The sequence below is a fragment of the Notamacropus eugenii genome, chromosome 2, assembly GCF_028372415.1.
Source record: "Notamacropus eugenii isolate mMacEug1 chromosome 2, mMacEug1.pri_v2, whole genome shotgun sequence".
In the NCBI taxonomy this organism is placed as follows: domain Eukaryota; kingdom Metazoa; phylum Chordata; class Mammalia; order Diprotodontia; family Macropodidae; genus Notamacropus; species Notamacropus eugenii.
In genome coordinates, this window is record NC_092873.1 from 231,281,560 (window position 1) to 231,295,339 (window position 13,780).

A 13,780-nucleotide genomic window follows, 5' to 3' on the forward strand; every position below is an offset into this window, starting at 1 on the left:
TAGTTATGGTTACATACATATTTTATTGCTTTATTAATGTATAATTCTTTTTATTTCTGGAAATATTACAATGCAACATAATTTAGTGTCACTCTCATAGCCAGCATTGCTATGTATCCCACAGGGACTCTAAGGCCATTTTGCTGTAACTGTGTTGTACCTATGCCATGAAAGGTCATTGATACAGCAAATACTCCATCATTATTTAGGAAAAGACAACATGAAATGAAATAACTCTTGAGAAATATTTGGAGAGGTCAGATGGTTACCAAAATGAAAGTATCCATCTTTTTCCCACCTCGGGTAGAGAAGACTGAACTTGAGGCTTTGTCAGTCTAAGAAACTGGTGGTGAGAATACTCATTATACCAACACAGACTGACACCTGCTTAGCAAGGAGTAGCCTAAGGTGAAGAAAAATGACTTGCTCAGCATCATGTGACATGATTTTGTCAGAGGCAGGACTTGAACTGAGCTAGTTTTAATGACTTCACAGTAAACTCAAAAACTCCTTTGGGTCTTCTGAAATTAAAATTGGTTTATTGATTTAGATTATGTGCAATAGCTACTTTAGATTATATTTGTATAGATTTTTTTCCTGATGATGATCTCCATCTTTGTCTTCCAGGTTCTTTGTCCTTCATTTTTTTTTTTTTATATCACAGAAAATTCTTATAACATTAATGATGGTTTTTCAGTCCATTTTGTGAAAGATTAGTTCTTAAACTAGTCTTGAACTCAGTACTTAACAAAGGTCCTGCATTTTTTGTGATCTGCAAAGAATATCTGGCATTTTTTTTTCCAGCTATTGCTTTAATTCTGGCTCTAAAAGAGCTGTAGTTTCATTGTTGTGGTTGCTTTCTCTGACATAAATCACAGCCCCTCTGTGTGTAAGTGAATGATTTCATGAGTTGCTATGGCAAAACAAAACAAAACACTTATTCAGTGGCCAATGTTCTACTTAGAATCCTGTTCACACTTGGCTTGGCTAGAGCCTGGGCTTCCTGATTGCCCACATGGCTTGGATAAGATGGGAATCAACTCTATTTCTTCCAGTTCAGTGGAGGACCACTGGGCCTTACCATTTACCCTAGCATTGTACTCTTAGGACTTACAGGCCTTTCCATCCGCTCTGAGGCTAAATTTTCTTTTATGTGTTATTCTACCCAATTAGAGAGTGAGCTCCTCGGGAGTAGAAACTACTTCACTTTTTCTTATTAGTATCTCCAAGGACTAGCACAGTGATTGGCATATAGTAAGAGTGTAATAAGATTTTTTCCCTTTTATTCATTCATTTCAGGATTATATTTTTGATGTGTGTCTGACTCTTTCATCTTGTCTGCTGGAATAGGCACTCTAAACTCCTGATCTGGTCAGAGTAATAACCAATAATCACCAAAAACTAGCCATCAGATTCAGCCACCTTTTCTTTGTTAATTATATGAGAGTTTAAAGGGAAAATGAAATCCCAAGTTTAATTAAAAACCTCCATCTCAGTAATTTATTCCAGTCTTATCACCTGTTGAGCTTTTCATCAAAGTTGTTCACAGATAGAAACATTGACATAATTTGGTTTTACCTCCTTTGCCTTCCTACAATATGGTAAAGGTGTTCATGAGAAATGAAAAGGCTGAGAAAGAAGCTGCTTAAAAGGAATGAAGACCAAGGAAGCTAGAAAATCCACAAACTGGAACCTCTTCTTGCAAAATCAATAATTTGAGGTATTGTAGCAAGCAGGCTGCATTTTGTAAATTATTCCTCAGAGAAAATGCTTCTTTCAAGACTTATTTGGAAGTCACTTAATGGATCATGTTAAAAAATATTATTTCAGCACTGTGACACTGAATGAAATGTTTATTTCAGAACTGAAGATCTGTCCCTAGAAGACACTATCTGGTGTTTCTATTGCACCAACTTTCTCATTAGAAATCTGGGCCTTATTCATATTAGGAGCTTCTGCTTACTTATACCTTTGCAATACTATTATTTGCAAATCCTGCCTTCTTGTTCCTCTAATCCCCATGATTCAGAACTATGCTTTGACTAGGCAAAAATCTCCTTTTCTCTTGCTCCATCTAATTCTCTCATCTCTGTCATCCACTCATCTTCTGGAACTAAAGGAAACCTGGCTTTTCCCTGTAAGATACCACATCCCTTTCTAACTTCTCCAGTGCTGGCCAGAGTTTTTCTCATGCCACTCTCACACTATTTGCAGAACTAGATTAATAGGCACACTTCTGGCTTCCTACTGCCACTTCCAGGCCTTCCCTTTATTCTCATCGTTCAATAGCCTCTCCTTTATTGAATCAGAGAAGCTGTATAGGGAGTATAGCATGTGAAGGCAGATCTTGTATCACTGAAAACCCCAAGGTGATGCTTCTTAACTTTCTCGTCCCTTTTCCTTCCCAATTTCCAAAGAGACTGAGACCTCAGGAAACTTTAACAACCCAAATTGTTTAACTGTGTTTTTATTCAACTGAAGAAGGGAGAAGACAATTGTAGAACACTGGGAAAGAGAGAGGAAGATTTAAAATGGTGGTAAGTATGCCAGAGCATGATCTTAGACTAGGGACTCAGAACTATGAAAGAGAACTTGAATTTTCATAATAACACATATCTAGGGCACTGTTGGCTATAATGAAGGTGCATATTTTTGAAAATACATGTCCACTTCAATGAATTCATATAATCATGTGCTGTTCTTCAGATATGAGGGTAATGTGACAGCCCACTGTCTGTAAGGCATTTTCTCTAAGTTCTTTATCCAGTGGTGGCAATGGAGTTACAGTGATGAGACCACACCTTTTCACCTATTTATAATCAGGTCCTCCCATCTAGAATGGATATCTAGCTAGTTGATGCTCCAGGAAAGTGAAACTGAAATGGCCCCTCATAGGATTCAGACATAGCTGTGACCTCATTAGCACCAGCTCTCAATCGTCTGGGCAACCACTAGCTTCAGACTGAGTCTGTGTAGTGAAATGTGGGAAAGTGTGTGTGTGTGTGTGTGTGTCTGTCTGTCTGTGTGTGTGTGTCTGTGTCTGTGTCTGTGTCTGTGTGTGTTCCCACTAATCTCTTCCAAGTCCCACGTGGGTGAAAAGCAGAACAGTATTAGGAGGACAACTTGGCATGAAGGCGAAGCTGCAGTGGCCGTGTCTTGGCTTCTGTTGTATCTACAGAGCCGTTTAGATTGGATTTATTTATAGAAGTCTGCCTGCATGTGTATCCATTTGATAAGTATCTTAGATGCCTGGTAATTTATTTTAAGGGAATGGTTCTTTGGCCTCATCTCCCATTCTTTGGTAATTATATACTCTGAACTACAGGAAGGTGATGAATGATGTATGCAAAGATCCATTACCTTTGCTCAACCACTTTTCTGCTGTTTATATAAAGTATACAAATAAGATTTGTTTCATTTGGGTTTAATATTGGAACCTGAAATCTGGCCAGGTTGTGATCAAATTGCTAGTCATCCATGTGCTTTTTTTTTTTTATTTTTGCCTCTCATCTTATAACAATGGCAGTTATCTCTGGTGTCACTGATTTATGTAACTGCATGAACTTAAGGTCATGCTACAAGGCCTTCCATTGTGTGACTCTTGGGAGCTTATAAACTAGTAACAAAGAATTCCCCAAATAAAATGTTTTAAATGAAATACAGGTTGATATTACAGTGGGCAGAAGACTCAACTCTGACATTTTATGCATAGTATCAGTGTGAATGATCGCTTTTTGATGGGATTGTCACCTGAAATGAGAGATAAAATTGTCACATGGTTCCATTAAAATTGTGATAGGCCGTTGAAAATTGTCAGTTTTGTTGAATCCACATTTTTAAATGGTTTATATATCATGAATGTGTTGTTTCAGGACTTTTTTTTTTTAAGTTTGCACTTGTATCTAGTGTTGTGCCTGCCACGCTGTCAAGTCCCCAGCTTCTCCAAAACCTGATGGGTTGACAGAGCTGTATGTGTGACATCGCTCAGGAGCTCACCGAAGCAGAGGTTGAGTTCAGCACCGTCCACTGTAAATAGCAGTCATTCAAACTGTCTGCAGCTTAAGGCAGATAGAAATGTGACATGATGTCATTTGGGATCACTTTGGTTCTATTTTAAGTAATCAGAGTTTTTTACTTCTCAAAATATTTGAGCTTTAACTCTCTCATTTTTCTGCACCAGATATACCTTGAATTCCAAGGTCAATTAGGTAGCATAAAATGTAGCTGAAAAATATATTTTGGATACAGTATGCTCTCTTTTGCACACTACAATACTGATGACTCACCACTATGAAGGTATGTAATAAAGGCAGAAAATATTCCTTATCAAATTCTGTGGGTGTTAGGGGGAAAAAGTAAATCCTTATTTTATGAAAGGAATACAGACAAATGACTTTCATATCATAAACCAAACTTGGCTTTGAAGCTGATTTTTAATGATGAAGAACAGTATTTGTCATTTCATCTCTCTAACCATCTTTTCATGTCTCTAACTTTCCAAGACCCACAAGGAAGCAAAGGATACCAAAAATATAGCACATTTAAGTAAGGTAAGGAACAGCATTTTGATTTATCTTGATGTCATTTCTTTTCTGTGCTGATACACTCAGCACAGATGCTTACATGCACATAAACCAATATATGGTATATATAGTAACTGCAGTTTAAGTAGCCAGACTTTCCTACCCAAATGCCTACAATAAGAGAACAGCTTTCTCTGAAGTTATATGGGTGATCAGAGACTTACTTAGGCTCCTCACTGTGGTGTATAAGCAATGCATGGCATGTTTTTTCCATCTTATGAAATTATAAGATTTAGAATTGGAAGCGACTTTAGAGATCATGTACACCGAATCCCACATTTAACAGTTGAAGAGACTGAGGCCCAGAAAAGTTAAATGACTTACCTAACTCAGATCTGGGAAGCGGCAAACACAAGACTTAAAACCGGTTAACTTTTTATGAGACCAGCACCTTCGATTCTAAAGGCCTTATATTTCTACCTTGTAGACCTGGGATTTGAGAAAGAAGTAGACCAAAAGAGTTTGCTATCTTTTCTTTGGATAGATTTAAGGCTCACTGCAAAGGGAGAAATTTTTTGCCCAGTTCATATTATTAAGCACAAATCTTCATTCAATAATCCTATACATATTTACCATGCCTAGAAAGTCTTTCCCTTTCAAACTTTTTAGTTGGTAAAACCATGCCTAAATAGTGTGATATTTGAATTTCACTTTGTGGCCTGCAAAGTCATTGATTTGAAAGGATGCCTTAGGGTGAAATGAAAAACCTCCTTCATGAAGTTGTGGTCAAGATTAGTTTTAAAATAAATCCTGGCTATAATATAAAATAAGACTACTGTGCAGCAGGAATTGAGAGACAGCAAGTTATGCTCAAGATAGAGAAAAAAAATATTTTAAATTACATTTAAGGATTGCATCCAAGAAGTTCTGCCAATTTCTTCCAAAGAGCCTGACCAAGAAACTACTGTCAGAAATAGATATAGAGCTTACTGCCTGATCCATGCTTTATTTCACAGGAGTGTTTTCAAGTGTTTTTTTGAATTCACAGATTCACATTTTTTCCCCATGAATGTTCTTGGATAAAACCTTTTATTAATAAAATTTAATAAGTGTATTCTATCTGTAAGATCTGTAAGTCTTGTTGTGATGCCACAAAGGAAGTAAGAGATGTAGAATCCTTCCCTCGAAAGAATTTACAATATGATGGAGGACATGGAGGATCATGGGATCGTAGACATGGAGCTGGGAGAGGCCACAGTGAGCATGAAGTACAGCCCTTTAATGTAACAGTCAAGAAACTCAGTCTTGAGAAGGACTTTTGTTCAAAATCATAAAAGTAGTAAGGGTCAGAGGTGGAAGTTTGAACCCACATCTTATGAGTCCAGAGCCTGTGCTCTTTCTGCTGTACCAAAATACATTTTTATTAATGCAAAAGAAAGAATAAATTTACACATAGGAGCTGGCGTATCTGATGTAGTGAAAAGAATACTAGAATGAGGAAAGATGTGGGTTCAGAACCTCCTCTGACACAATCTGTGTATAACAGGCAAGTCACTTAAATCTTCTCAACCTCAGTGTCATCTATAAAATAGTAGTCCAATATTATTAGTATCAATATCTGTCTCAGAAGGTTATGAACATCAAGTGAGGTATTATATGTAAAGTACTTTATGTTCTTGTCTTACAATGCTAACCAAAATCATAGATTAACATACTAGAAAAGTTATTTAAAAGTGCTAAGTAATCTGATGTTCTATGTCAATAATGATGGCAGTCATAATAACAAATATAACTAATTAGAAAAGTTATTGAAAATTTGGAAGGCAAAAAAGCATTGGGGTATTTTCTCTGGCTATCTCCCATGACTGGAATTCTCTCCTTCCTCATCTTCACCTCCTGGCTTCCTTCAAGTTCCACATAAAAATCTCACCTTCTACAGAAAGAGTTTCCCAATCCTACTTAGTTCTAATGCCTCTCCTCTGTAAATCATTTTATATATTACAGTATATTATATTATATTACATTATACTTAAAGCACACTACATTATTTATATACATTCCGTACATAGCTTGATTGTGCATATTTCTTTACTTGTTGTTCTCTTGTTGTTTGTGAGCTCTTTGAGATAAGGGATTGTCTTTTGCCGGGGTTTAGCCCAGTGCCTGGCACAAACATCGTGTTTAATAAATGCTAATTGACTGACTCATAAGGATTAAGTCAGGCAGCTCATTTATCGCTGCCTGCAGCAGATCTTTCCTGATTCCCTGAGTTGTTAATGCTCCCCCTAAAATATTTTATATTTATTTTGTATCTAATGTCTGTTTATTTACTTATCTGTGTTCATGTTATTTCCTAAAATGGAGTATAAGTTTTTTGAGAGGAGGGCTTTTTTTTCTTCCATTTTTGCCTTTATAACCATCAACTGGCCCACAGTTAACCTCTTTATAAATGCTTGTTGAGTTGAATCTGTCTAACTATAATCCCCTTTCCTCAAAATGAAAATAAAATTGTATCATAATTAATCAAGAAGCAAGTGTTACCTATTTGTAATTCAGTTAACAAATATTTAATAGTTTCTTTGTTTTAGGTGTAGGTACTAAATGGGATATAAAATAAATATATGATACCAATCCTGTCCTTCTAGGAGGTAATGTGTGTTGGTCCTTCGTTGCCGAAGAAGACCATGCCATCAGAGAAATGATGACATGACTTGTATTTGTCTTTCGTTTGAGTGAGGGAGGGCTGTGCAGATCACCAGCCTCACTTCTCCTCCAGGGCCATCTGTATTCAGTGACCAGATATTCCTCAGGATGACTAGAGATGACCCAGGATGCAATGGGAGACCTTGGCTCCTTTAGGTCAAGGTTTATGCAGGTACTCAGATAGAGTGAGGTAATACCCATTCATTGAATAAGCCTGTTTAAGAAGTAGCCAGGGCATGGCCCCTTTAATGAGGCAGAGAAAAATGAAGAAGGAGGTAGTGATAGAAATGGGATGAATACACATGAAGAAGATAAAGAATATTACAGTAGCTAAAATGAATGCTACAGAAGCCTGAGTGATGCTGGAAATGTGTAGGGAAGGGAGAGACTAATCATCAAAAAAAAAAAAAAAAAAGGCAAGAGATACACAATGGAATGCTGTAAGTCATCCTGTACTTGAGAGAAGAACACTCTGAATGCCAAAGATTTAAAAATTCAGAAAGACACCTCTATGGAAAGACAGGTATTAACATTCAGCCACGGAAAACCACTTAGTTGTTTCTATTGTTTTGTTTTGTCTTGGGTTTGTTTTTTTTTTTAATTTAGCTTACTCAGTGACAAAGGATAATACCACAGTGGGTTTTTAACATGAGACAAAAATGAAATTTAACTATGGCAATAAATATTGCAAAAACTAGGCATGGTGAAATGGTTAAAACTTTTATTATAAAATGAAATTGATACAGTAGAAATGCTTGTCCTGGTGAGGGTTCAAATGTATTTTTACTCTTCTTTGTCCATAAATATGCACAGATTTCTAAGTTCAGTTCTGTCCTACAAACACAACACTTTGTTTTGTTGACCTCTAATATGCTGATATCACATTATGTGTTTTAACCATTCGATTGTAAGTGCCATAAGGGTAGACTGTATGGGTTATCTAAATTTCACACATCCCCCAGTGTCGAGCTGATATTCTGAGCCCATAGATACCTTCTTTTGTTCTCAAAGAAGAAAACCAAAGGCTCTTGAGATGGCGAGGTTCTTGAAAACAGAATTTTTTTATATATTTTCTTTCCTATCCACTAACATCCTCTGCCAGTATTTCATCATGGTATGGAGGAGACACTGGGTGCTCAAGATGTGATAAATCTTACCATGCCTCAGGCATGGTGATGCACTCGCCATCTGTCATAGTGAGCCGAGACTTGCTACACTGCAAGAGATCCCACCAAGTTGGCCTCAGGATGCTCAAATTTTCAGCCACAGCAACTTTCAGAGACAATCTGTTTAATAGTCAAATCAGCTGACAAGAATTAAGTACCTATCATGTGTCATGCACTGTAGGCATTGGGGATATAAAGACAAAAAATATTTTGGATAGTAAGGAACATTGCATACTATATATAGCAGATCAAAATTCAAATATAAATATATATTTATGTACTTTATAAGTGGATAACTGATAGAATATAATTGCAAGGTATGTGCAGATCCTAGAATTTACTTTTTGGATAGAAAGTTTTATCCTCACCAATCCTGACTTCCTTTAATATCCATGTCAGGTGAAGTGAATCTTTTCAATAATGAAAGGAATTTTTAAAGATAATGTTTTTTTCTAGTAATTTTTTTTAAAAAAATCTTTGTATCAGTTTAGAGTTTGTCAAATTCTGACATTTCTATGAGCCCAGACCTTTTTGACTGTTTAAAAAAAAAAGAAGGAAGGAAAGAAGAAAAAACAAGCTGAATCAGGGCCTTTCTTAGTTTCCCTCAATTCAAGTTTATTCGCTTTGGATGTTTCCAGCTGAAAACAAATGGGACATTCATCAAATAATCTGTAAGAGAACAGGGGATAGAAGTCAAGCTCCAGAAAAGCTGAGTGAGAAATGTCATGCAATGAGCTTCTGAGATTTGTTTGTAGTATACCATAAAACTCTCAGTCAGGATAGATAATGGACTATTTGTATTCTTTTTGTCAGGGAGAATATCCAAGCTTAATGAATGTTTAACAGTAGTAATACCTGGTGTTGAGATAAAGAAAAAAATAATTTACTTGTTGGCTTTAAGATACCTTAGCTTTTTAGTACCTTCCATGTGGAAACATGGCTTTACGTTCAGGAAAATGTTGATGCATTCTCACTGACTAAAGCTTTTCTTTGATTAATTTGCTGTTTGTTACTGATGCAGATACTACTTATCATCATCATTAAACATTGATACAGTGTCTTTTGCGCAAAGCAGACTACTAGGTGCCAAAGAGGATAGGAGCCACAGGTAGTTTTCTGCCTGCAAAAAGCTGCCAGTTTGGATTTCTGTAAAATTCCCATTCGTTGTGCAAATTCTGAAAAGAAAGTGAGAATTATTATTCTTATTATTATTAAGTTAGTTTATATTAGTTGTCTTGATCTCTTTACGAATTTCTTTGTTATCTCTTTTGAAAAACCAAGACTGATCATTGGCCTATAGGTTGCATCAAACATACTTCATGTCCTATTCAAGCATGTGTTTATCATAAAATGAAATTGTGTTTTCACCGTTTCACCACATAACTTCTGAGGGAGCCTTCTCAATATTCAACTCTAAATACAAACAAAATTGATCATTATTTTGAGACCCTGTTCCCTCCCAAATTTTCAAGTTCTAGGTGAAATATCAGAGAATAGAAAGATATGATTTAATGAATGAGAAAATAGCGAGGAGCTGACTGAGATGAGGTCAAATTATACTGTTATTATTATAGAATTCACTTTCTCTAGTCAGTAGGGCACAATTTAGTACACTAAATGAAAAAAAATTTGCTTAGTAGATTCCAAAGTCATGCTTTTACCAAAGCGATCCCAGTTAAGTTTATCTTGAAGAATAACAATAAATTTGTAACACCAGCATTTCCAAAATAATTGGTATTTAATAAGCTCATGGTTATTTTTTCATTCATTTACAAAAGCCAGTTTGTAACTTTCTGAAATGTCATGGTTACCATGATCATAGTTCATCTGGTAGTACCAAGCAGTAAAATGTAGAATAAGTTACCTCTAAGTATCTGACCCTTCAGTCATCCAATCCAACTCCCCTAATTGTTAGGGATGAAAAAACCTAGGCCTGTGAAGGTTAAGTGACTAACCAAGTATATACAACTATTTATGGGCAAAGTTAGGATTGAACTATGTCTTCCAACTACTAGTCCAAGTCTTTAGACCAGAATAGTGGTTTCTAACTTACTGACTGGAACCCCTGGGGTCAGTACAATTATTACAAAATGTCTGAGAGTCTGTGCACATTGCATTAAAATGTGATTAGCATTTTAATCTTTAGTTATTAGCGTCATCAAAATTTATCACTTGACTCTCCTTAAGAAATTAAGCATATCTTTTGTAGATTGAATGAATAGTGTTTCTTGCACACATGTATATTAGTATTTTTCAAATTTAAGTTAATTCTGTTGTGATTGATAAATATAAATTTACTGAAGTGTTATTCATTTCATAGTAGATTTTTATCAGTATGTACTTTCTTATTAACAGATACTAATTGTACAAATACTATTATCCAAATTTCAGGGGCGTCTCTTGCCTATTTTTGAAATGGAGAAGGGGTCATTATGCTCAATAGAAAAAAAAATAGACAACCACTGAAATGATTTACAGTTATAGAATCACTGAATTTTGCAGTTGGAAGAGACTTTAGAGATACTACCTGAAAATAGAATATAAATGCTTTTGTCCTAAGAATTTTAATAACCTAGAACACAGTTTCTTTAAGCACTACCTGAATTTCCATAAAACATGTTATTTCCATGTCTGTTCCAATTTGCATCATTATTTAAAAGTCATGATTCTTCAAAAAAAAAAAAAGAATTTCAACTGTTTACATGGAATACTTTGAGAATATTTGCACTTTGGCCATATCACAAGTGTTTAACTCTCCTACTTTTACATGAAATTTTGATTCAAAAGGGAAAAGTTTATTATGCTTACATTAAAGAAATTACCTTTCTCCTCTTGCTGCTTTGAAGAGCCAGGTTGGCTGATAGGACCCACATATGGGGAGGGAAAAAATACAGGGCCAGCCAATTAACACAATTAAATCTAGCCAAGGTTCAGCCTCAGTTAGGCAGGAAATCTTTAACAGGAAAGCAAGCAGTGGAAACAATTGTGTAGCTTACTGAAGAGAATAGAGGCTAGCTGAGATCCAAGCATGATCTGAAGTCATTTAAGGTGAGCATTTGAGTTCACTTAACAGAAGGGGTAAAGGCAAAACTGGGGTTTGTGGGATAAAGCCAAGATTTAACAGGTGGGCAGGCAATCAAAGGCCAGGGAGAGGCAAGACAAGATCAAGGCTACATGGGAGTGCAGTTTGGCAGTCTACTAGGAAGCACAGTGTGTGAGGTAAAAGGGGATGATCTTGACTAGAAAAGAAGAAAGGTGGTTTGCTGCTGCCTGGAATTGAACCATGAGCAACTAAGGTGTCAGAACACCAAGAAGGGGACCACCTGGGCTTTAGTCTTGAAGTTAATAATAGTTCCAGATTCTGTTACTTTAGAGGGCTATATTATGTTAGCAAATCTGCTGAAACAAAGATAGATCCAAAAGTGGCCATGAATCTTTTGAAAAAAATCACCTTTTGGAGACTAGTGGGTTGGGTGGGTTTGGATCTTCCTATCTCACCCAGGCTAGAAGTGTGGTGGGCACTTGTGGGCCTGATCTCTCTGCTCATTGTCATAAGAACTGCCATATGTAATTTATATTTCTGTATGTGTGTGTGTGTGTGTGTGTGTGTGTGTGTGTGTGTGTGTGTGTGTGTGTGTGTGTGTATTTGCTGTACCTCCCACCAAAATGCAGACTTTTCCCAAGAGGAGATTGTATCATTCTTTGTATTTGTGTCCCCAGCTTTTGACACAGTGTCTGTCACATACTGGACATGTAATAAATGCTTATTGATCAGTTGGTTAATGGATCTCAGCTCTTATTCATACAGGTAGTCTTTCCAGTAGGACAGATCATAAGCCATTCAGCCTGACTTATCCATTGTGATTCCTTTCCATATTGGCCCATAAATACTCTAGTAAAGATGTGCTTGATATTTTGAAAGCCTCTTCTAGATCTTCTGATATTCTGCTAGACCTTGTTCTTGCCATATGATCGGTCTACTTTTTTAATCACCTATTTTCTGGATGATATGTATCATACTCCACTTTTATTTATTTGTTTTTTGTAAAAGCAATTGTTTCCTTTTTCTTAAGAAATAGTAAACAATAAATATGTACCAACAGTAATAACTAACATTAAAGTTTGGGAAACACTTAATGTACATAATTTCCTGATGCTCAGAAATAGTCTGTGAAGATAATATCCTCATTTTTTTTTCAGATGAGGAAATTAATACTGAGAGATGTTAAATGATTTGTTCAGGGTCTCACAGTTGTTAGTATCTGAGGGTTAGAACGCACATCTTATAACTGCAGCTCCATTGATCCAATGACCATATATTCTTTTTATCTTTTTAAAAAAATATTTTATTTTTCCTCCACTTACATATCAAGAAAATTTTTAGCATTCATTTTTATGAGATTTTAAGTTTTAATTTTTTCTCCCTCCTTCTTTCTTTTGTCTTCTAAAAATGGTAGGAAGTTTGATAAGGTTTATATATTTGCAATCATGAAAAATATTTCCATATTAGTCACAGTTCTGAAAGAAGAAACAGATCAGTGGGGGAAAAATGAGAAAGAATAAGGTAAGTGAAAAAAATATGCTTCAATCTGCATTCAGAGTCCATCACTTCTTTATCTGGATATGGATAGCATTTTCATTCTTTGGTCCTTTGAACTTGTCTTAGATCATTGTGTTAGTAAGAACTGAGTCACTCAGAGTTAATCATTGTATTATGTTGCTGATAGTGTACAATGTTTTCTTGATTCTGCACATTTCTTATTGCACAAAAGTATTCCATTACATTCATATTCCACAGTTTGTTCAACCATTCCCCAGTTGATGGGTATCCCCTCAATTTCTAATATTTTGCCACCATGAAAAGGGCTGCTTTAGATATTTTTGTACATGTAGATCCTTTTCCTTTTTTATGATCTCTTTGGGATACAGACCTTGTAGTGGTATTGCAGGATCAAAAGGTAATTAGCATAGTTTGGGTTTGGGGCATAGTTCCAAACTGCTCTCCAGAATGGTTGGATCAGTTTACAACTCCACCAACAGTGCATTACAATCTCAGTTTTCCCCACATTCTCTCCAACATGTATGATTTTCCTTTTTTGTCATATTAGTCAATCTGATAAGTGTGAGGTGGGACCTCAGGGATGTTTTGTTTTGCATTTCTCTAATCAAAAGTCACACTCCACTTTTAACATAAGTTATTATTGGTAATGTGCTAAAACACCCATATTTATACTATTCATCTCTTCATTATGCTATCCTGTGATTCACAACCATAAATCACTGCTCAAAGGATATTAGTGAGAAAAAGATTGATGTGCTGTGTGTGTGTGTGTGTGTGTGTGTGTGTGTGTGTATGCACATGCACATGCATGTGCTGGGGAGTCACTT

General features: G+C 35.9%; 1 protein-coding gene and 1 long non-coding RNA gene across 4 annotated transcripts in view; both read left to right on the forward strand.

The window, feature by feature from the left end:
* Positions 1-13,780, forward strand: part of AIG1 (androgen induced 1) — a 334,033-nt gene that overhangs the window by 163,452 nt on the left and 156,801 nt on the right. The gene's annotated exons all lie outside the window — the stretch shown is intronic.
* Positions 1-13,780, forward strand: part of LOC140526889 (uncharacterized) — a 146,418-nt gene that overhangs the window by 27,044 nt on the left and 105,594 nt on the right. Inside the window, exon 1 of the long non-coding RNA XR_011974578.1 lies at positions 1-4,550. This exon is cut by the window's left edge and continues 27,044 nt beyond it. This is a non-coding gene — a long non-coding RNA (uncharacterized lncRNA). The remainder of the gene's footprint in view (positions 4,551-13,780) is intronic.